The sequence below is a fragment of the Martes martes genome, assembly GCF_963455335.1.
Source record: "Martes martes genome assembly, chromosome: 7".
Classification (NCBI taxonomy): domain Eukaryota; kingdom Metazoa; phylum Chordata; class Mammalia; order Carnivora; family Mustelidae; genus Martes; species Martes martes.
In genome coordinates, this window is record NC_137894.1 from 14,159,026 (window position 1) to 14,183,465 (window position 24,440).

The window sequence follows — 24,440 nt, forward strand, 5'->3', positions numbered from 1 at the left end:
CACCTCGTTCTTCTCAGCGTGGGTCAATAGCGAGACCCAGGTGGGTCTGGTTGACAAAAGACCCTTCTCACCCAGGGCCGCAGGCAAAGCTGGGCTTGTGATATGTGCCTTGACTCAGACCCATTGCTCAGCTCCATCTACACCCATGGCCCTTGTCCACTGCCCGGTCCTGATGAAATCTGGATGCCGTTTTGACCCCTCTCCCATCTCTAAACTTTGTCCAGAAGTGATTTTCACCTGGCATTGACCTTTAGCGTTAACCAAAGTTGCTTGTCAAACCACTAGGAAGATTCTTTCAGAAAAGGCATGGAGAAAAATAGTAATAAGGGGACAGAAATGCATCACTGATCCCTGTACATGGCCAAGTCCCTTACCTGTGGTTATCTCTTTACACCCTCACACACCCCTAGACACAGGTACTACTATTGTCTCTTTTTTTTTTTTTTTTTCCTGCTGGGGAATCTGAGCTTCAGGGAAGTTGAGAGCCCTGACCAAGCTTAGCCAGCTAGCAATACGCCAAGCCTCGATGGAACCAAGCAGACCTTACTGGAAGCCTGCTTCTCTCCCAGCCTGGACTCAAAAGAGAAATCAGCTCACTTGGAGAGTGAAACGGAACCTCTCTCTGGGACAGAGCATGACATGCCCTTCCCTGGAAATCTGGTCCCGCCTGCAGGGAGCCAGGGAGAGGCTTCAGTGTCTGAACCCCTCTGCTGAGAGTAGTAGGCAGCCAGGTCCTTGAATCCTCTCCATAGCACAGCCTGCTGCTTCTAGGGCTGAGAGTCATGACCTTGCACTTTCCATATTTGGGAGGATGAACCAGAGGGGCTTACAGTGTCATGTGTCCCTGAAAACAAGGTAGGAGATAATGATTCCTTTTTGAGGTCCCATTAAAAGAGCACTTGCTTTTGTAATATAAAGCAATGAGGGAAGCGTAGAAAGAGGGGAAAAGAAAAGAAAGCACCTGCAACACATTTGGGCATATTTATTCTGGGAGATGGACACAGCTTAGTGCATGGCAAACAGTGTAATTTGTGGCACCAAAAGAAGCAGTTACATTTCAATCACTCCAATATGCTCCCTCTTGTGAGGGGGAGTGGGGAGGCACTGATGTAAATACAAGAACTTCCCCTTTACCCAAAAGTCCCGTTTCCTCTTGGAACCCCAGAGGAATGTTCTTAGAGTGGAACAGAGAGCTGTCCATTTATGTCCCCAGAAGGACCTGTCTGCAGGTGCTAGTGGGAGGACAGAGAGCAAGGAGGACATCTTCCCACTTTTTCTTTTTAATCTACTTCACCGACTTATTTAGGAGCAATGACAGAAAGTCATTAATGATCCTACCAAAGTGCGGTGTGTAGTATTTGACCCAACCATTTTTCTTTAATTTGTAAGTTTTTTCCTTCTTCAAGGTTCTCGTGAGGGTGGTTTCTTAACTAAGCAAGTCCATGTTCAGTGAATTTAATAAAATACTCTCCTTAGAACCCCCCCATTATTCTCTATAATGATATATTTATAGTCTCTCTAAATAATATATAGTCTTTCTAAATATGTATTTGACAGTCCCTGTCAAATAAATAAATAAATCTTTTTTTTTAAGATTTTATTTATTTAACAGAGAGAGATCACAAGTAGGCAGAGAGGCAGGCAGAGAGAGAGGGGGAAGCAGGTTCCCCGCTGAGCAGAGAGACCGACCAACACGGGGGCTCTATCCCAGGATCCTGGGATCATGACCTGAGCCAAAGGCAGAGGCTTAACCCACTGAGCCACCCAGGCACCCCTAAAATCTTTAAAAAATAAATAAATAAAATAAATGTATTTAAAGATATATTGCTTTAAATAAATACATAAACGTATATGTTATATATCATTAAGTAAATAATATATAATAAAAGCAAGCAAGCAAATCACAAATGAAACCTATGGTGGTTGTCCTGATGATAAGCACATAGACCTACGCACAGCAAATGGAAACCAGTAGGTGCTATGAGGGTAATTCCGTCTGTATCGTATACTTCTAATGCTAGATCTGTGGCATCAGTTTTTAACTTTTAGCTGAAGAACCCCTCAGCCGTGGGATCCAGGCATGCTCCCACTTCACTTATTTATGTCATTTATTTGTTTATTTAGAGTGCAGGCAGTGGCGGAGGGGCAGAAGGAGAAGAAGACGGAGACTCTTAAGTAGGTTCCATGCCCAGCATGGCTCTACCTTGAGATCATGACCTGAGCCCAAACCAAGACTTGGCCATTCAACTGACTGAGCCACCCCAGTCATCCTTTTCTATGTCATTTAACTTGACTCTGGCAGCAAACATAGGATGCCATTAGTTATTTTATCCCCATTTGATAGATGTGGGTCCCAAGGCTCAGAGAGGTTACGTAATATGCCCAGGTTAGAACCAAGACTGTTACACCATAGTTTCTGGTAATGAAATCAATATCGCAAAACTGTCCATTTTGGCTATCTGCAGAAGCATGTCTGGACTTCAGGATCTCTCCTTTTGGGGGGATGGCTAGTTCGAAGAGTGGAAAGTGTGAAGATAACTGTATTCCTCCTTCCCCCAGTTGTCTCAATATTCCATTTTGTGATTGTCTTCAAAATTATTACTTCCTTTGGAGAGCCGCATGTTTTTTCCCTGTCTTCAGTGCAATGACCCGTGTGTAGGTCTCTACCAACTCTCAGAAGGTTGGCTGAGTTTTTGTTTTTTGCTTTTGTTTTTGGGTTTTTGTTTTGTTGTGTTTTACTGACCGCTTGGGATCATTTTCTCATCAGTGAGAGAAGTCTTTGCCTGTCTCTTACAGGCGGGGTGTGACTGCACATGCAACCCATGCTAGAAGACTGCCCTTGAGGGGCGGGGCGTATTTGATGCTGAGACGCTAAGGAGCCAAAGCCTTGTCCCCTGGGGTAACTGGTGCAGGTGTCCTTCTACCAGCGCCCACTGACTCAAATTGACGTGCCTGCCTTGGTTCACAGAGGTAGGGCAACCCCAGCTCTTTCCCCGTATCCTCTTTGTCAGATCCATGGGGCAGCGGGAGCCCACTAACAGTACACATTTAGCCAAATGGAAGGGAGAGTCCAGAGCAAAACTACCTGGTGATTCGGATGGAAATTTAGCAACCTGGTGCAAGCTGTAAGTTACATCTCCATGAGACTAAGGCGTCTCTAGAAGGCTGGGCATGTCATTAATATTTTGGGGGGCCACTCTAGAATCAATGTACCTAGTTAGTCATTATGATGGTTCAAAAGAGCGGGCTGGCAGATAGTATTCAAATCTTGAGTTTGCGGGAAGGAACCATCTGAGTGGGTTCCTGGTCTGGAGGGAGATTAGGTTAGCTTGGGCCAGCCAGTCCTTGGGGAACACTGAGAGGCAAGATAGGCTGGGCCTACCTGCTTATTCCCCAGGCCTATATACTGCATTTAGAGCTCTCCCTGGCTTGGCAAGTGGGTCCTGGGAGGACGTAGAAGTGTGAGTGGGGTATGGGTGTAACATGGAGAATACAGAACCTAGTAGAAAGGGGAGGAATGGTTATTTTCCTGCTCTTCCGGGAATCTTTCTCATATATATATATATTTATTTATTTAGCACCCACCTACCGCGTAGGTAATATGTTCACAGCCTAGTGCAAGGCCCTTGTAGATGCAAAGACTAGCAAGTCATGGGCCCTGGCCTCAAGGCGTTTTCAAGTTTGTGGGGGACAGGCAAGAAACCGTGACCTAATCCACTCAGACAACTTATACAAAGAGTTTTGGAAGCTTGAAAGAGAGCGTGGTCTCTCCAGCCACGGAACACTGCTGGGAAAGACTTCATCATGGAGGTGACCTGACCTGAGACTCAGCAGATGGGGCAGGTGAGGCAGAGCTGGGGTGGGAACAAGAGGGAGAAATAGGAACGCCATGGAAGGAGGCACAGGTTCTGCTTTCTCTGAGGGACCGTCAAGGTCATTGCTCCCTGGCTTCCCGGCCTTGGCGTGAAGAAGCTGTAGGTTTCTCACATAGTTAGTGTATCTTCTGCCTCCCTGTCTTGTTCCTGGCAGGGAGGAGTGGATGAAATTGTTTCCCAGAGGATGGAGTTTCTTTTCAATCCAACCGACCAGCCACGTTGAGACCTCCTTCTAGAGTGAATAAACTCAGCCACTTGGGTCCTGAGAATTTTACTGAAGGTTTAAGACAGAGAGAAGGACCCATAAAAGTAGATAATGTCATGGAAATATCAAAGAAGATTAGAACACTGAGCACTGCAGAGGAAAAAAAAAAAAAATCCTGCCAGAATGTAATCCTAACTTTGCAAGGACGCCAAAAAGTCCTGGTGTCATGGACTTCCTCCTGGGTGCCTGTGTTTCTATCAGAACAGATGAAACATGCTGTTTTGGTTAGTTTTATGTGTCTCTCTCTCCCTTGGGGCTGGAAGCCCCTTAGAGGCTGGGAGCTTCGCTGATTCACTTATGTTCTCAGCCCCTGGTACAGTACCAGGAACAGGATAAGAGCCCAATACCTTCTGAATGAAGGAGAGATGGGAGTTTAAGGATATTGGTTTTTCTTTGGTGTTAATGGTAGTTGGAGCATATGAGTTTTTTAATTAAAAAAGTTTTATTTTGGGGCGCCTGGGTGGCTCAGTGGGTTAAGGCCGCTGCCTTCGGCTCAGGTCATGATCCCATCGTCCTGGGATCGAGCCCCGCATCGGGCTCTCTGCTCAGCAGGGAACCTGCTTCCTCCCTTCTCTCTCTGCCTGCCTCTATGCCTACGTGTGATCTGTCTGTCAAATAAATAAATAAAATCTTTAAAAAAAAAAGTTTTATTTAAGTAATCCACACCCAGCATGGGACTTGGACTCAGGACCCTGAGATCAAGAGTCACTTGCTTTTCTGACTGAGACAGATGGGTGCTCCTATCATTTTGGGTGTTTCATTGTGATTGTACAAAGTAATCACTATTAAAACTAGTTCTTATAACACTGGTTTTTGTTTACAGTGGGACTAGCTTGTTGAAGTGAAGGGCAAAAGCACAAGAGATATTAAACTGTGTCCTCTGCCTTGACCTTGGACGGTCACCTCCAAGAAACTGTGCTAGAGGCTTTAAATTCATGTCCAGTGTGTTGCTTTAGTTACTTCTCAGCATGATAGGAAGGCTCGGCCGTAGTCTCTATGCCGGTCTTTTTAAGGCTCAGAGCAATAGTAAAATGTCATGTGACCCAAACTTGATTTATTGCGGTTGTTATCTGTCATTCCATGTATAGTCTGTACACTGGCCAAGATACTTTCTCAGTTGGGCTAACGTGTGGTTAAGAAGACATCTTGTTCTTCCTATGGCTTTCACATAGCTTTGTGTGACCTAAGGAATGACAATAATTGGGATTCTTAAAAGTCAGTACCTTATGGCCACTTGCCCAGGGAAAGGGCAAGATCTATGTAGGAAGACAGATTCATCTAAGATGTTTTGATGCTTTTCTTTTTCATACCGCTGTTCTGTATTAACATTCTCTAACATAGTCACCAATTAGATCTTGGAAGCAAGCATGAAGAAAAGCATAAAATGAGATCAAAACATGATCAGCTCCCTTTGAATTCTGCCTTATGTTTTAGCCAGTCTATTGGCTCCTTGGCTTGGAGAAATTTCAAATTCCCACTGGTTTAGTGGCAAGACATTTTCTCATTCTTCTTTTCCAAATACGTTCTCCCTTAGAAAGAAAGAAAAGTCCTTCCCGCCACCTTGTTTCTCTTGTGAATTCTCTTCTTAGAATTCATATTGCAAAGGAATTCACACTTGAAAGAGATCACATTTTTGAACACTATGTTTTTACTGTTGTTCATTGCTCCTGGGTGAGGTAGGAGTTCTCAGTAAAGGTGCTTATAGCTTTTGTTTGCTTTGAGTTGAGGAGGCCATTTTAGCCTTGGTAATCATTTCAGGGATACTGACCTGTGTCTTGGTACCCAGACAACTGAGATACTATAAAAATATCATCCAGCTTCCAGCATATGACTCAAAGAAAGACAAAACGTTGAGGGCTGTGGGTCTCCAGGGGCAAAGATCAAACTTTCCTATTAGCAATATTAAAATATGTTCCAGAAAGCCCATGCCAATTGATTCCAATGGGATTGGACGCACAAATGCAAAAGATGGTAAATCCAACTTTTGGCTGATTGCCAGCCAGTGGCTCTGTGGACACCACCAAATGTAGGGACTTCACTTTTGAGACTCTGATTGCAAGCCAATATAATTCCTTCTTCCACTTCGAAGAATTATGTTCATGCATACATGACTACACCTAAGAATCTAACTAATTATTACAACAAATGTATTGATTCCTAATTCAAGCATTTCCCAGAAAAGGAAGGGAGGAAGGAAGGGTTACTACATCATTATGGAATAATTACAAATAACATTCTTCAGCCCATGATGCTCTTTATTAGCTGCAAAAAAAAGTGAGAAGAAAATGAAAAATTTAGGGGCGCCTGGGTGGGTCAGTGGGTTAAGCCTCTGCCTTCAGTTCAGGTCATGATCTCAGGGTCCTGGGATCAAGCCCCACATGGCGGGGGTGGGGAGTCTCTGCTCAGCAGGGAGCAGAGACCTCACTCTGCCTGCCTCTCTGCCTACTTGTGATCTCTCTCTCTGTCAAATAAATAAATAAAATCTTTAAAAAAAAAGAAAATGAAAAATTCAGTAATCCTTGAATATTGACTATCTAAATGTTCGGAAGTTTTCATATAAATCATGGAACACATTTTCTACTTTGCAACCAGAGGCTTGGCTTTGTGCACGTAGATCCAATCTGTTTTTCATTGAGGAACAAAACAAAGGGAGAGCTGACACTAACTTCTGTCTCTTCCTAAGAAAAGCAAAGCTGAGAGCAAATAGTTAATATTTACCTGTCAGGAAAGCCAGCATTTCAGAGCCATGAGCTATTATCTTGGCGTAAATGTGAAACTGAAAAAAATATGGAAGTGGAGTGAGTTATAGAAAGAAGGTTTTCTTGGATTTACCAGGTTTGAGGCAGAAGCCCTTAAAAAAGGCACAATGTCTGCTATCTAGAGAAGGATTTTGGGTGAAGGGACAGCTATCCCAAGCCTCAAATTACAAATGTAGAAATGAAAAAGCCAAAGATTGTTTTAACTTAAAACTTGGGCTGCTAATATATTTCCTTTTGTATGAAGTATGACTACCTGTGCTGTCTTTAAATGGTACGAAACTGCCTTTAATAATCTTCCATGGGAATCAATGAAAAAATTCTTCCTATGTTGCCAATTTAGTGAGAATAAATTACCAGGAACTTTGTATGGAATAAATTATATTCTTAAGCCTTCTCAGATGTGCAGCCAATAGAGATTTTAAAGCGGAGAAGGAAATGCAGAACTTCGCTCGAAGGGGCATTGGCTGTATTTGGAAGCTTCTCGGGAGCTGCTTTCTCTCTACCCCTGCGAGGGGATTACAGGGGCTGTGTTCCAACCTGAGGCTTTCACAGCTACATGTGGCTCTTCAGAAACCTGCGTGTGGTTTTCTTCTTGAATTTGAATAAAGCGACAAGGAATACTGCAAAGTGAATACGTTTGTGGGCCCAAGGAGAATAAATGAGGAAGTCCCCTTGAGTCACAGACAGGACAAAGAGGGCAGGTGTCAGAGACCCCAGATGTGCCATTACCTGACTTTGGTGCTTCTGTCGAGAACCTTGCGCTCTCACCTTTTTTTTTTTTTTTGCAAAACCATTGTAAGTGCAATTCATGGGCACTCATAAATGCAAGGTAAGTTTAATTGATTTGTGGCTTTCCACGTTGCTGACAATGAAGTGGTTCTTTGGCTGTTGAAAGGTGAGGGGAACTTGATTTCCTTGCGGAGGCGAGATGCCGCGTTCTCCAAACTGACAGATGGATATTCTGCTTCAGAATTCATTATTTGATGTGAAGGACAATGGTGAAAATCTGAATCTGCGAAACAGTTCAACAGGTCAAAATACAGACCATTAAAAGTTAAATGAATTGGAACGTTGAAAATCATTGGCAAACACATTTATGTGGCAGTTTCTAGCTTCCCTGATGATCTTTTTTGATAGTCTTTTCTGTGTCATTTTGAGCGTTCCCCCACTCTTTCAGCTAGCTACTATGGGGGCCCTGACTAGAACTTTGGGTTTGTGTTGTCCCTTGACACTGAATGGAAAATAACATCCCTCAGCCAAAGACACCAAAGGTCTTAACCGGGGAACTGATGCTTTCTTGGTCTCCTGTAGAGAAAGCGAGAAAGAAGAAGATGCTTAGTCCCTGGACCCATGTCTAATTAGTCTGCCTTCACATCCCAAGCACGTGGTCCTATATCGTTTATGAACAGAAAATTAAGTTATAAAATAGCACAGGGTAATTGTAGTTAGTCAGAACATGGACGAGTACCTAAAGCGAATTTTATCAGTTTCCTCTCCAATCAGCTCCCCTCCATGGTTTTAAAATGATATCCAGGGATTCTCTGATGTTTCTGTCTTTGAGAGGTGGAGCCTGATTTTCAGACGTGACACAGAACGACTGTGGAGCCTAGGTGATAAAAAGCCAACTGTGGCTTTTGGTTTTGGATGTATGCTCTTTCTTTTTCTTTCTCTTGGATCACTGGCTCTGGAAAGCCTTACAGAAAGCCCCACATGGTAAGGAACTGGAGTCTTTGGTAACAGACAGCAAGGAACACCCAGGTGAGTGAATTTGGACCCAGATTCTTCAGCCTCCATAAGTCTTTTTTTTTCTTTTAAAGATTTTATTTATTTATTTGACACACACACATACACACACACACACACACACACACAGATCACAAGTAGGCAGAAAGGCGGGCAGAGAGAGAGGCGAAAGTAGGCGGAAGCAGAGAGCCTGATGTGGGACTCGATCCCAGGACCCTCAGATCATGACCTGAGCCGAAGGCAGAGACTTAACACACTGAGTCACCCAAGTGCCCCCAGCCTCCATAAGTCTTAAGATGACCTCTGCTCTGGTCGATAATTTGACCACAACCTCCTGAGAGACTGTGAACCAAAAGCACCCCTCCAAGCTCTTCTCAGATTCCTGACCCTCAGAAACTGTGAGAGCGTAAGTGTTTGCTGTTTTAACTTGCCAAGTTTGGGGTTAATTTGTTACACAGCAATCGATAATGAGTACATCCCTAAGAAGTAAGTTGCACAGTGTCTGGGACTGACTAGGAGGCTAATAAATATTTGTGGAGAGTATGAATTAAAATGAATAAATGAAACGTTTCATTTATATCCTTCCACATCTTTCCTTATCTTACAGCCTCTTTTAAAATAGCTTCATGGAAGAGCATTTCCAAGGGAGGATCTCTTTAATTATTAAAAGTTCAGTCATTCTGCAAATATTTATTGCTGCTACTATTTGAACCACTCTTTAACTATGAAATTCTTGTGAGCCCGTTTTGGACATCTGCCAGGCTTTTATAAGGAAATATTTATTGAAGCTCTCTTTGCAAGTCTCTTTGCTTTCATATAAGTTAAAACCCAGATTCTTGGTTTAGGTAAGTAGACACAACTCACCCGAATGAGTAAAGGGTGAGTGGAAGGACAGAAGCTATCTGTACACTGATATACTTAAGGTAATCATGGGTGAGGATGAGACCAATCACCAAACTGAGGGATATGAATAATGTAAGGCATTTAACAGTCAATGAGAGCAACTTGTAGAGGGATATGGCTCACCCATACTCTCTATGGTGTGATATGTGACTGCAGTTGGCCTTTGGGTCAGATAATCTGGCTCAGAATCCCACCTCTTTTATTTACCAACTGTGAAAATTGAAGAACTCACTTCATCCTTTGGAACCTCATTTTCTTCGTCTATCAATCAAGCAAACACAGAGTATGATTTAGGATTTTTTAAAAGACAAGGTATGAAAAGGTTTAGCTTACCACCTGGCATGCAGTACGTCCCTCAGAAATTGTTAGCTACCTTTTATGATATGTTTTCTATTTCCTCCATTGTTAGACCACTTTCCTGTTCATGGGTGCCTCTCTGTCTTTAGCTATTAGCAGTATGGTGGGATGGTCTGAAAAGCTAGAGATAAGAAGTATGACTAAAGCACGGCTGGACTTCTCTGCTACCCCAAGAGGAGCCTGGTGAGATGGGATATGTTAACAGTCTATAGGACTGGACTCTGGAGAAGATGCTGAACCTTTAAGCTACTGTCCTCTCAGCTCTACATGGCCTTCCCTCCAGCTTTGGTTCTGCCTTTTGACTGGTCTCTCTTAATACATCTGGAGCCTTCTCTTGCACCACTCAAAGTGACCTCAATGGTGGGTCCCCCATATATCTAAGTTGCAATTCTGAGGCTTGAGCTCTATAGGTCATTGCAGGAATGGCTCCACCAAAAGATTTCAAAGCTATTGAGTGAGGGGGTCAAGTAAAAAAGCGGTTCTCTTGCTCATCACTAGGTTGCTTCACCTTGATTATATGAGACTCCATGCATATGCTCTTCTGTTTTTTCTTTATCATGTTCGCCTTGCTCACTTTGCCAGTTTCTTCTTCTACTCTCATCCACTCCTGTAATGTCCCTAATTTTCTCCTTCCTCTTCCCCTCCTACCTACCTACCATGCATGATGAAGTAGGGGAGAATAAAGCCAGGAGTAGGTCTGGAATCACTTTGCTTCCTTCCTTTCCTGACTTTTACTTACTCATGTTGTGTGCTTCTGTTGTAAAGGCACACTGAAATTTGCCAAGCAAACGAGTTTGTTTTTTAGAATGGATCCAGCTGTATTTTATATTTTAGGTAGAAGTCTAGGGCTTCTATGAATGTTGATAAAAAGCACATAGGTCTTCAGGTAACATGGGCAAAATATCCTTCTTATTTGACTTGCTTCCTTGCTCCAAGTATACTGTTATTCTCAGTCTTTTTATATTTTCCTTGAGTGCATCTTCTGACCTTTTGGCAAAACAAGAATACATAAAATTCACCGTACCAATAACCAGTTTGAACAAACTTCTTGGCTTTGAGAGTAAAGATATAATGAGCACAGCCAGGAATATGATGATATTTATTAGATTTATTAAAATGTCCTTACTATGCAAGTTTCTTGGGCCACATGTGCAAATAAATGTGACTAATACATTAAAGGTAATATCTAATTATGGTAAATCCAATGTGTCTATTCGCTACACATTTACATTAACATGTGTCTTTCAAGTTTGATATCCATTAGTAAGATAACCACTCCTTTTAGTTTAGTGTTTCTTTCTTTCTTTCCTTTTTTTTTTTTTAAGTCCTGGTAGGAGAAATTGAAAGACGCACTCAAGGAAATCTTTAGAATGCCCTCTCCAGAGGGCAAAGAAACTCTATGGATTCTCCTTATCCCCATCTCTTCCTGTAATTATAAAGGAAAATATCCTAGCAGATCTATGGGGCTCATAGCTTCTTTTTGCTTAAACCCATTATTTCAACATAAGAAACATATATGCAAAGCAACTATAGCAAGTGAGAGTGGAGACCAAAAAAAAAGGCAAAATTATTTTATTGTTCAGGATAAGCTAGGTTATTCTGCTGTAACAAATTAGCACTATTTGCTGTTTCACAGAACAAAGGTTTATTTCTTGTTCATTCTTCATACCAGTTATAACTTGGCAAGAGGACTCTGTTCCAGATACCCACCCAAGGGGCTGATGATGGAAGCTCTACCACCTACAATTGAATTCATGGCAACCTCTCTGGCTCTAGCAAAGGAAAAGAGTATTGGCATGTCTCCTGCCCAGAAGAGACATGTAAGTCTTCTGCTCATATACTGTTGGCAAGAATTAGTCACCTGGCCAAGCATTACTGCAGAGTCTGATAAATATAGTCTTTCATGTACCTGGAAGTGAGAGGAAAACACACCAGTGACTCCCATCACATTATATAATTCAGTCTGTGAGATCTAGGGATACCTGTGTCCTAGGTCACAAAATAAGGTAATGGCACTATTTATTTAGTACTAAAACTCAGCTTTTTTGGGTACCAGGTATCAAAATAAAAAAAACCCAAAAACAGGTATCCAAAAAAACCCTACTATTTTTATAGTAGTTAACTCTTTTCTGTATGGAAGTTGATGGCATAAAAATGTTGCCGAGCTATAGCATAAGCTAGAAAAATCATCAAGTATGACTGAAGAATGATGACTTTACTGTGTTCTTAACTTCTTTTCTCCTCCATCTTCCTTTCCTTTCCTTTCTTTCCTTTTCTCTTCTCTTCTCTTTTCTTCTTTTCTTTTCTTTCTCTCTTTTTTTCCTATCCACCCAGCCAAGGCTTATTTTCTGGTTGTGGCTTGGGGAATTTCTAAGCCATATCCCCTAGTACCACGAAGAAGGAAATATTCTTACCAGGCAAATGCAAATTTTTGACACTAGATGTAGTCATAATATCTTCCATGTACCAAAAATTGTACTTCAATTTTACAAATCACTTTTTTAAAAGATTTTATTTATTTATTTGACAGAGAGAGAAATCACAAGTAGGCAGAGAGGCAGGCAGAGCGAGAGGGGGAAGCAGGCTCCCTGCTGAGCAGAGAGCTGGATGTGGGCCTCGATCCCAGGACCCTGAGATCATGACCTGAGCCGAAGGCGGAGGCTTTAACCCACTGAGCCACGCAGGTGCCCCTACAAATCACTTTTAAATATATTTTCTTGTTTGCTTCACACATAACATACCAGAGATAAGCAGGTTGAATCACTGACTTGGTTTTATAGATGCCCAGGGAAATGGCATGATATGCTCAAGCTCACACAGTGAATGAACAGGACTACAATCCCAAGGCTTTGATTTTTAAGATCAATACTAGAGCACAAGCTAGGTTTCTTCCCCCTTCCTATTTTCTAGCATTCTGGATTTTCTGGCATGAAAGAATGATTAGGTGACGTTCTCCAAATTTCAGTAGCTTTCCAGTGACAGAATGAGGAGCATAATTGACTCTTAACCAAAGTCTAGATTCTTATGTTGGTACAGATACAGCACCTGTTAACATCTGGAAGGTGTTACATTGAGGCTAAACTTCTGTTGCAAGGGCTTGGATGTCTTTTGAAACACTGAAAGGAATTCTTTTTGGTTTCCTTAATTGATACAGTGAGGGTAATAATTATACCAAAAACATGGGATTAAAAGAATACCTGTCATTGTGCCTGTGCTGTATAACAGCCTGTTTGCTGTTACTGTCACTCAACACTCTGGAATAATCAGGAACAGAGAGAGAAAATGAAACAAAAGGAGTAAATCTCAGCTGCACAAATTCTTTTTTGATCTCTTCTTCCTATTTCTGAGAGGTTATCAGAGTCCTGGTGGACAAAACGTGTAATTCGTAGAAACGTTGCACAACTGATAACTCTCAGTGGGCTAGTGAGATTGCTTCCACTGCAAGTAACAGAACCTCACTAGAACATGGCTTAATCAAGAAGAGAATGTAGTAGCTCACATAATGGGAAAGAACAAGGGAGAGATAAGTGCTCCAATAATGCCCTTAGGAAATATCTATCTATCTATCTATCTATCTATCTATCTATCTATCTATCTATCTATCTATCTATCTATCTATCTGTCTTTTGGCTCCACTTTTCTTTGGGTTGTCCTTAAGTAAGTTCTCTTCAATTGGCAGCAACGATGACTACCAGCATCTCAAAGATGATATCTTACAAGGTTAGCTTCTTTCTCAGTAGTTGCACCAAACATTCCAGGATTAATGCCCAGAGTCTTGATTGGGTCCCTTCAAAAAACAAACAAACAAGCAAACATAAAACACCATTACTTTGACTGGTCAGGGTAGGTCACCGGTCAACCAAAGGAAACAATAGGTGAAGTCAGCCCCAGTGAAATCTTAACGACTGAGAACAGAGAAAGAGGCTGGTGTCTTAAAGGAAAATAGAAGCACTATTACCTGAAGAGGGAATGGATATTGAACAGAGAACTATTCAACAAGGTATCTATTCGGGTGCTCAACGATATGCTTGAGTATGAGAAAATAAATTATTGCAGTCAAGGGTATTATTTTATGTGAAAAGCAACAAGAGTTATGATGCGAAGGATAGGTGGAAAATCTGATGGATGAATTTGGGTCTCAAATTACCTTCTTCTCTTTAACACTACATTTCCCCGGAAATGTAATAGAAGTGGATAACGTCTTTTGCATTTTCATTTCCTATGGAAAAAGATATTGGGGGGAAGATGTATAGGTTATAAAACAAAATTTTGAAATCTTATAAAGGATCAGTCTTCTCCAAGGAAATAAATATGGAAATGCTGGTCTGTTCTTTAGATGAGATCATTTTTTTTAATTTCCAGGAAACCCCTGTTATTCAAATGGATTTGCCTGTGCTTAATCTGTAAACAGCTCTGGTCCCAACACAACTGTGTTCGGAAGAGGAACCTTGTCTTTGATGTTCTACTCTTCTGTAGGGGCCAGTTACTATTTTCCCAAGCCTGGAGTGCATGGCTATAGGACAGACACTTCCTTTTTCAAACCACATCCAGGTATCTATGTGGGCAAAGTCCATCATTTTCATCCAATTGTCATATCTGGTTTGGGTAGAACTCATTTCTGACTGTCACACATAAAATATTCCCTAAACATGAACTAAATTCCTACAAATCCATCAACAGACTACCCTGGTAAATAAAACCTATCAGCTGATATTTGTATAGCACATTCCTATTTCTTAAGTTCTCGCATGTAAACTATTTCATCGGATCATCACGGGAGCTGTGGAAGGCAGGTGGGGCGGATATGATTATTCTCATACCACAGATGATGAAACTGAGATGGAGTGACCTACTCAAGCTGATAATTAATGCAAATCTTCAGATTCCAGACCTCAGCTTTTCCCCACTGCATCTCAGTATCTGAGATGGGGTGAGGGCAGTAGTGTAGGCTAGAAGCTAATAAGAAAATTCTGGAATCAAATGACCAATGGTTTGAAGACTGGCTCTGCTGATTGTTAGTTGTGTGTGACCTTGGGCACAGTTCTTCATCGCTTACTCATCTGTATCATTATAATTATTCCAAACCTCATAGGATTCCTGTGATTATTAAATGGCATAATACATGGACAGTGCTTAGCAGAGTTTCCTTATATGACCCCAGCTTGAATAAGCTAGTTATTGTTAGAGTTGTCATCACGTATCTTGAAATGTAGTTTTAACCTCCCAATCACAAAGAGAGAATAAGGACCTGAATCATTCATCTGTAGTGTTCTATGCTTCTGTCTCTGTCTCTGTTAATTGCAACGTGCAGATATGGGTGCAATGGGGGGGGGTGAATTGCTTGATGAACTCCCTCAGTTTCCTATGTTTGTCTTCTTCTTCCTTGTCATCTTCCCCTTCTTCTACTTCCTCTTCCTCTTCTCCCCTCCTCCTCCCCCTCCTCCTCTTCCACCTCTTTCTTCTCTTTTTCTACTTCTTCTATTCAAGTAAAGTAGTGGGAGTGGAGAAAGAACAAAGAAACCTGTAACTGGCTGTGATCAATTAATTGTAAACACCATTGCACTCTGATCAGTCTATACTTGCCTTCTAATTGCTTGATTTATTTTTTATTTTCATTCCAGTTGCCCACCACAAAGCCAAGTATATGCTATCTGTACTTAAAAGATTACGAGGTTAGGGGCGCCTGGGTGGCTCAGTCATTAAGTATCTGCCTTCAGCTCAGGTCATGATCCCGGGGTCCTGGGATTGATTCCCACATCGGGCTCCCTGCTTGGCAGGAAGCCTGCTTTCCCTCTCCCACTGCCCCTGCTTGTGTCCTTGCTCTCATTGTCTCTCTCTCTCTGTCAAATAAATAAATAAAATCTTTAAAGAAAAAGATTATAAGGTTAATATTCTTTGCATATCCTTGCAGATAAATGTGAACTCTGCAATATGATTGAACAGTTAAGTTTAGATTTATGTAAAAACAACAGCCATTTGAGTCTTTCTTCTTAGACTAAGCCCCAAAGAAGGCTGCAAATTCATGAGCATTTAACTCTGTTTTGAGCCTTTCCAATTCAGAATGCATTATAGATTTTCCAGTATTTTTTTTTAAGATTTTATTGTTTTTAAGTAATCTCTACACCCCCTGTGGGGCTCAAACTCATGACCCCCAAGATCAAGAGTCACATGCTTCTCAGACTAAGCCACCAGGCACCCCCCCCAATATTAGTTTTATAAAAAAAAAATAAACCACTTAGTTCCACACAACCTGGATATTGGTTCTTCTGGCACATTGGATCTGAATCTAATAGTCGGTATAGCCATTTCTTGTAAGCAGACCCCCATCAACACATGATTTGGCCGAGTAAAGGCAAATGAAAAACGGAAAGCACGGTTCTTCGGTGGCGGGGGGGGCAGGCTTCTGTTGTCTTGGTTGCCTCTCTTAGCCATTTGGGACTTGGAACAGTATGTCAGAAGTGGAGCCCAGTGGTGGGGAGCAGTAGTGAGGGCAACAAGACCCAATCCCTGCCTAGTGGAGCTTGCATTCTAATGGTGGGTACGGAGAGTAAGTGGAGAGTGAGCAGTGGTGATGGGATCCTGGGGCGTGGGAGCGAGTGTGTGAGGAGCACCTAACTCAGATCTGGGGAGTGATGACCATCTGAGCAGAGGGTGATAGATGAGCGTGAGTGAGCCAGATTGGAGTTTGGTGGGGGAGAGCAGACAGAAGGAGGCGGGGGGAGGAAGAACACCTAGCTGGTGGCAGAGTGCAGAATTCAGGAGAAATGTGGCAGCAGAAGGGGCAGAGGAAAGGGTGGGGGCGGAAGGGGGAGGAGTGTAACCATGGAAACGTCTCACTCTCTTACTCCCAAATCCACAAGACAGGAAATGACCTCCACTGTTCCTCTCTCTCTTCCAGGGGAAGCAGGACTTCCCTTAAAACCCAGGCTTTCTGGGGATCGAAGGAAAATAACAACTTCTAAACACTTATTATGTACCAGGAAGGGTTTTTTTTTTTTTTCCACTTGATATTGATTTAAATTTACAACAGCCCTATGGAAGAGGCTATATTGTTCTACCTATTTTCCAGATGCGGATCTCAAGGCAAGGGGAGCAAAGTGGTTCTCTCAAGGTAACCCAGTGGATGAGAGGCAGGGCCAGCATCCTAGGGTGGCTCCAGAGATTTTCCCCTCCACAATGATGAGGTGTCCCATGAGCTGACTCAGGAATGCCTTGGAGAGCTTCCAGCACCGTGTCATGGCCAGTGATAGAAAACTTTTCTGACATTGACATGGAGATATAGACTTCCACCTTTTTTAGTCTTTAGTCAGGATGATGTTTTAATAAAATACACTTACGAAAACAAGGATGTCTTTAAGTTCAGATTATAACAACTATTTCAAATTGTGGTGGTTTATCATGGGAAAACTTCCAGATGCCTCTTATCTTTGTGTTTGCTTTTTCTTTAACGCAGGTAATACAACTAGGTAGGCTCTTGTCCCTTAAAGTAGGTAACACTTCCTGGTTCTCAGGAGGGGACAATGATGCCCTTTCAGCACTGCACTATTGAAATTCAAAGACTAGGTTTTATGATGACTCATCCAGGATTTTGTTTTGTATTTTTGTAAAGCACAATTTCCCCCCCCTTTTTTTTTTAAAGATTTTATTTATTTATTTGACAGAGATAGACACAGCGAGAGAGGGAGCACAAGCAGGAGGGGTGGGAAAGGGAGAAGCAGGTTTCCTGCAGAGCCGCATGAGGGGCTTGGTCCCCGGACCCCTGGATCATGACCTGAGCCAAAGGCAGACACTTAATGACTGAGCCACCCAGGTACCGCTCACAATTTCCCTTTTTCATGGATTGTGTGAAATTCTTTTGTGCCCAAACAAAAATGCAGGCTCCAACCTCACCTGAAATATCTTTTTTAGCGTCTCTCTCTGAAGCCCGTGAATTAGAATGCCAGAAGTCTGGTGATTTGCTTTGTTTTGTTTTGTTTTAATTTAATTTTATTATTTTTTAAAATTTTTTAATTCTTTAAAATTTTATTTATTTATTTTTGAGAGACAGCTCACTTGTGCCTTCACGAGGTGGGGGGAGGGGCAGAGGGATAAAAAGACTCCCTGCTGAGCAGGGAACCTGACCCAGGATTTGATCCCAAGACCCTGGCATCATGACCTGAGCCAAAGGCAGATGCCTAACTGACGGAGCCACCCAGACACCCTTAAAGATTTTATTTTTAAGTAATCTCCACACACAATGTAGGGCTCGCGCTCACAACCCCGAGATCAAGAGTCACACGCTGTATGTACTGAGCCAGCCAGGTGCCTCTGTTTCTCCTCTTCCTCCTTCTTTTTCAACGTACTGTGTTCTTTTGGTTTCAGGTGTACTGCATAGTGACTCAGCAATTCTGTACATTACTCAGTGATCGTCATGATAAATGTGTTCTTTAATCCCCATCCCCTCTTTCCCCCATCCCCACCCACCTTGCCCTGGTAACCATCAGGTTGTTCTCCATAGTGAAGAGTCTGTTTTTTGGCTTTTATCTCTTTTTTTCTTTTTTTCATTTGTTTCTTAAATTCCATGTATGAGTGAAATGATATGGTATTTGTCTTCTTCCACAATGTTGTTTTTCATACATATGCTATAGTGCCAAGTGATGTCCCAGAGACTACACATTTCCAAGAAAAATAAGGTAAAAAGGTGAGATACTGATTCCAAAAGAAAAAGATGCTGGATTTAACCTGTGATAACTTTATCAAAGGAGTTTATTACTGACCATCATGACAACATCAAAGTTTCCATTGTCTTGTTCATATTTCCAGTGTACTCACAACTTTTGACTAAACTCTGCTTTTCCATTGGGAAAAAGAGAAGTCATGAGTGTTAAGTGTTTTCAGGTTTGGTAGATGTCTTCCAAGAATACTTGTCAGAGAATCAGATTAAAAAACAAAAACATCATGTAATATTTATATTACCAGAAAAAAAAAATGCTTTGATGAAAAGATATTTTAGCAAGACCTATAATTAGTTCCTGGATTGATCTTTGTGTTCCTTAATGCTCCGTCCCTGTCAAAAAACATTTGTCATATTGGATCAGGTCATTTGATCTCTATATCCTATTTCCTATTTCTTTCCAGGACAAGTGAGCATGGGCAAACACTTTTTAATTATCCTGATCAAGAGCAGGGGACATCTTTTCACTGACCCCACTTGTAATCAACTGTGATCTCCTAGAAGCAGGCGAATTGATTGCTTCTATCCTTCCCAACTAGCCAGAAGAGTGGGTCATACATTATCCTGCCCCTTTGAAAAATCCAACTCCGTGATTGATTTCATGACTGCCTGTGGCAGTAAATTCCTCAGAATGAATTCTACCAGGTGAAGAAGTATTTTCCATAACTTGCTTTACATTTCCTTGGCATTAACTATGCCGAGGAGCGCAGTCTCTCTTGGGACGATGTAATAAGGATCTATCAGTTTTACTGGCCAGTACCGATCTTTAATGCCTAAGTAAATCTCTCTTATTTTCCAGCCCAGATTTAATAATTCTAACGTTTGAAATCTCCTGTCATGAGTGAATCTACCCTGCACTCGGTTTCTTGCCCTGCTCTGGAATCCTGACATCCTTGCACCACCTTCCTTCAGGTGAGGAAGTAAAAGGTGACGACAAGAACGCAGGCAAACGTGTAGTGTTCTCCTCGGTGATGCTATTCTTTCTTTCTTTCTTTCTTTCTTTCTTTCTTTCTTTCTTTCTTTCTTTCTTTCTCTTCTTGATTTCTTGCACACAAAAAGAGAAATCTGCCAAAGCAAAGGAAAATTTCTTGGAAATAATTTTATCTAATTCATCCCCTGGGGTGCTTATGTGGCTCAGTTGGTTAAGTTTCCCACTCTTGAACTCAATGTGGGTCTTTTTTTTTTTTTAAGATTTTATTTATTTATTTGACAAACAGAGATCACAAGTAGGCAGAGAGGCAGACAGAGAGAGAGAGGAAGGAAAGCAGGCTCCCTGCCGAGCAGAGAGCCCGACATGGGGCTCGATCCCAGGACCCTGAGATCATGACCTGAGCTGAAGGCAGAGGCTTTAACCCACTGAGCCACCCAGGTGCCCCTCAGTGTGGGTCTTGATCTCACCATCATGGGTTTAAGCCCTGCATTGGGCTCCAAGCTAGTCATGAAGCCTACTTAAAAAAAAAAAATTAAAAATAAAATAAAATATCTAATTCAGGGGTGCCTGGGTGGCTCAGTGGGTTAAAGCCTCTGCCTTCAGCTCAGGTCATGATCCCAGCATCCTGGGATCGAGCCCCACATCAGGCTCTCTGCTCAGCAGGGAGCCTGCTTCCTCCTGTCTCTCTGCCTGCCTCTCTGCCTACTTGTGATCTCCATCTGTCAAATAAATAAATAAAATCTTAAAAAAAATATCTAATTCATACACTGTGCAGGGTCTCATCTTATAGCCCTCTATGGCTTGAGACTTTTTATCCCACGGGAAATGTCCTGAAGGAGTTCGACACAACTCTTTTCCAGTTTGGATATCTTCTGGGTGCAACAAAGTCTACTTTTTACTAAATAAGATAGACATCACTTTATCAAGTAAATGGACACTTCAGGCATTAGTTACTAATACAATAAAATTATAAGTAAAGTGACTCTCCAAAGACCACATTGTCTCTAGACTTTTGCTGAGATGTGCCTCATCTTCACCTGCACCCACAAATAGTATGATTTCTGGTGACTTCTTTTTATTAGTTTTGCAATGTCATTGTCAAGATGGAATTATTTGGTGACTTAAAACTTTTGTAAGATTTTCAGAACGTAGATGAAAAATTATATTTTAATAAAACACATTTTGTCATTTATTTTTATTGAGATGTGTGTGGGAAAGACATGATATTTCATGCTTGTTGACTAAATTGGCTTTGAAAGATACTTGCATTGTGGGGGCCCACAATGACAAAAAAAAAAAAAAAAGGATCAAATTGGGGTAAACACTGAAGCAGGAATGACTTCAACTTTGTTTGAATTTTGGTATTTCTGTCAAAAAGGGAAAATAAAGGAGGGAGGAAAACAGAGGAGAGAGGCTCATGCGTGTGTGTGTGTATAGTGAGTGGGTAAGGACAAATTAGGAATGTCTCTACAGTGACACACTTCTTGTCTCATTTGTCTTCCCTCCCTCCCTTCTTCCCTTCCTTCCTCTGTGCCTTCCTGTCTTCTCTCTCTTTTACTCCCATCGAAGATTATTGAGCGCATAGTACATGCAAATATGGTGCTAAGCACTGAGGTACAACTGTAAGCGGTAAGCTGTAAGCCGGAAGTAGAGCTCACAGACCAGGAACCAAGCGCTTGAGAAACAAGGCAGATGATTAACCAACTGAGCCACCCAGGCACCCACAAATACAAGAATAAATTCTGAAACTTGGTTGGGGAATCAGAGCAGGGTCCCACACCATCATTTCATTTCTGGCTTGAACACCGTTTCATGACCAGAAAAAAAAAAAAAAAAGAAAGAAAATTGAAGCAGAGGTTGTATGCCAAATTGTTTTTTTTTTTTTTTTTTTTTATTTAAAGATTTTTATTTATTTATTTGACAGAGAGAGATCACAAGTAGACAGAGAGGCAGGCAGAGAGAGGGAGGGAAGCAGGCTCCCTGCTGAGCAGAGAGCCCGATGTGGGACTCGATCCCAGGACCCTGAGATCATGACCTGAGCCGAAGGCAGCAGCTTAACCCACTGAGCCACCCAGGTGCCCCAGTATGCCAAATTGTTAAGCAGCCATAATTTAACCGTATCTACACAGTGGCAGACAGACGCAAGCAGACAAACTGTGTATTTGGAAGCATGTTTTCCTTAACGGATATCTAGGACACAACTCTCACCTAGATATATTTTAAAGCAGTTGGCAGAGAATATTTTCAAAAGACTTTGAACAGAAATTATATTATGAAAATACTATATATATATATATTGGTTTGGGGAGGAGAGGGATCAAGATAATACATCTATTAATTTAGATTCAGAGGCCAGGCTTTTATTTTGAGGGACTGTCTCCAACTTCACATGACATCACTTTAACTGGACAGTTGTGCTGGTGGAATTCCCCTGGTAGGCCAAGTGCTGGTCAGGCAGGGGTAATGTGGTGTTCACCTGGACCCTGGTTCTCAAAATGCATTTGTTGAACTGAATTAAATGGCAGACGTGGCACCACTGGTGGCATCCGAGGCTACTGAAATACCCAGCTCTAGTGTCCATGGCTGAACCCTGCTGTGACTAATCCTTTTCCTGCCTATTTCCTGTTTTAGACAGAAAAATATCCATAACTGGCTAGTCAACTCAAATAGGAACGATGGCAACAGTAATGCAGTAAAAACCTAGACTCAGCACTCACTGTGCATCAGAGACCACGCTGGGCCCTGTTACTTTCCGAGACCCTTACAGCAGCTGGAGGGAAGGTAGGATACTGATCCCATCTGCATTTCACAGCCAAAGAAAGTGAGATTTAGAGAAGAAGGGCTCAAGTCATAGAGCGAGCATGGGATGGACCCAGAGCTCAAGTTGGTTTCTGTTGTCTGATCTGGATACTATGCATTAATCATGATCCAGACTCATCGGACTAGACCTTGAGGCACAGAGGGTCCTAGCGGCACCTAGGTGGCTCAGTCGGTTAAGCTGCCAACCAGATTTCAGCTCAGGTCATGATCTCAGAGTCCTGGGATCGAGCCCTGGGTTGGGCTTCACACTCAGTGTGGAGTCTGTTTAAGGATTCATTCTCTCTCTCTCTCTCTCTCCCCCTCTGCCCCTACCCTGCTCTCACACACTCTCTCTCAAATAAATAAATAAATTTTAAAAGAAAAAAAATGCATAGGAGTTTCTAGAACAGAAGAGGGATTTCCCTGGGCCACAGCATGTACTCAAAGCAAATTTGTAGTGGGATATCTCTTCTGGGGACTGACTCTTTCTTTCTTTCCTCTGTTCTTCCCTTCCTTTTCTCATGACCCCACTAAGCAGTGCTGGGATGGTGAGGCCCTTGAGTAGGGTGGGAGAGAGGAACAAGAAAGACCCTGCTAATTCTGACCCTCTGCCCTCTTCCTGTTCTCCCTCCCACAGGACCGATGGGCTGGACAGTCTTAAAACCTGGCTGTGGCCATCGATTTGGACGACTCCAGCAGACCCACATGTCCTACGTTCAACTTTTCAAACCTACCCTGTTTGTAATTCCTCAGCAGGATTCTGAGCTCTGCTGGGCATATTTCAGTTTTACAGATAATCAGAAAGATTTTGCTCCAAATTTGCCCTTAGTGTGGGGCTTTCTTAATGTGATAGGCCTCATATCAGTGAATGCCTGCTTTTGAGCCATATGCCCTGAGTAAGTTATCAGGTTTCATTGTTTGCTCTTGGTTAAAAAAAAAAAAATTCCATATACTCTGACCTCATGACACCTAAACCCTGCCCGTGCAGTTAAAACAGGAAAACTTGTCATCTGATATCATGAAGGCAAATCAGCTGGTAGATGCCCTCAAATGTTTCCGTTTCCACCAGTGTGTGGGCATTGTGGGTAGCCATAGATTATGAATCAGGAATGCACAGGAGAGGATTTCTTGTTTGTGTGTTTGTTAATTTCCAAAATAAACTCAGTACAAAGAGATAGAGCCCCAGTGCATTTATTTTTCATTGTTAGCACATATCATTATGTCATCATGTAAGAATTGCCCAAAGAAATAGAAAAAAAAAATTACCACATGGATTGCTTAATGCCACCCTCCCCCCACACACAGCCCGCCTGTGGAGTTGTCTGAGAGAGGAAAAACGTGAGCATTAGTCAGGCCCTCGGGGTGAGGCGGCTTCTTACTGGTGCCAGGTTAGTCTGGGAGTCGGCAGAGCAGGCTTTGGCAGGCCACCAGAGAGAGGGCATTTCATAATCTAGGACTCACCCCAGAGCGTTCTGAGCCAGCAAAACACTAATGGGAATCCAGGGTGAGAGGAAAGTGAGGGAATTTATTCTGTGGATCAAAACCCTCCACACTTAAAGACGTTGCCTCTCTAGCTTTGATTTCTTTTTATTTTAGCGGCTACATTCCCCCCCCCCCCCACCACCAGATTATATAATGTATCAAATTGTTCTGTCTTTGGATCCCTTGAATGCACTATTACACGGAATCATCCCTAAAGAATACTGACTGTTTGGGAAGGGGTTGTGGGAAAGATGGTGGTTTTGTAAGAAGATATACAAAATAATGAACATTTATTAAGCACTTACTTTTACCAAGTGGTGTGCCAAAATGTGTATGGGATATCTCAGTAATTCTCAGAAACCCTAGAATCTGGTTACTGTTACCGAGCCTAATTGTAGTTGGGGAAACAGAAGCATGCCGAAGTCACAAAGCGAGTAAGTAGCCAAGGCAAAAAGTATATCCTTGTAGCTTGATCAAGTTCATGTTCTTATGGTTGACACTGTTTCCCTGCAAATGGTGGCAGCTCTTGTCTTGGTGTCTACCAGGAGCGTCTGGCGGGGTCTGGGTTTCTGTCTTTGCTAAGTACGTATTCTGCTAACTAATATGTACTTTA

At 42.1% G+C, this 24,440-nt stretch overlaps 1 long non-coding RNA gene across 1 annotated transcript in view; it reads left to right on the forward strand.

The window, feature by feature from the left end:
* Positions 1-23,525, forward strand: part of LOC308346365 — a 39,243-nt gene extending 15,718 nt beyond the window's left edge. Inside the window, exons 2-4 of the long non-coding RNA XR_013967170.1 lie at positions 11,575-11,722; positions 19,415-19,527; positions 22,983-23,525. This is a non-coding gene — a long non-coding RNA (uncharacterized lncRNA). The remainder of the gene's footprint in view (positions 1-11,574; positions 11,723-19,414; positions 19,528-22,982) is intronic.
* The last annotated feature ends 915 nt before the right edge of the window (positions 23,526-24,440 follow it).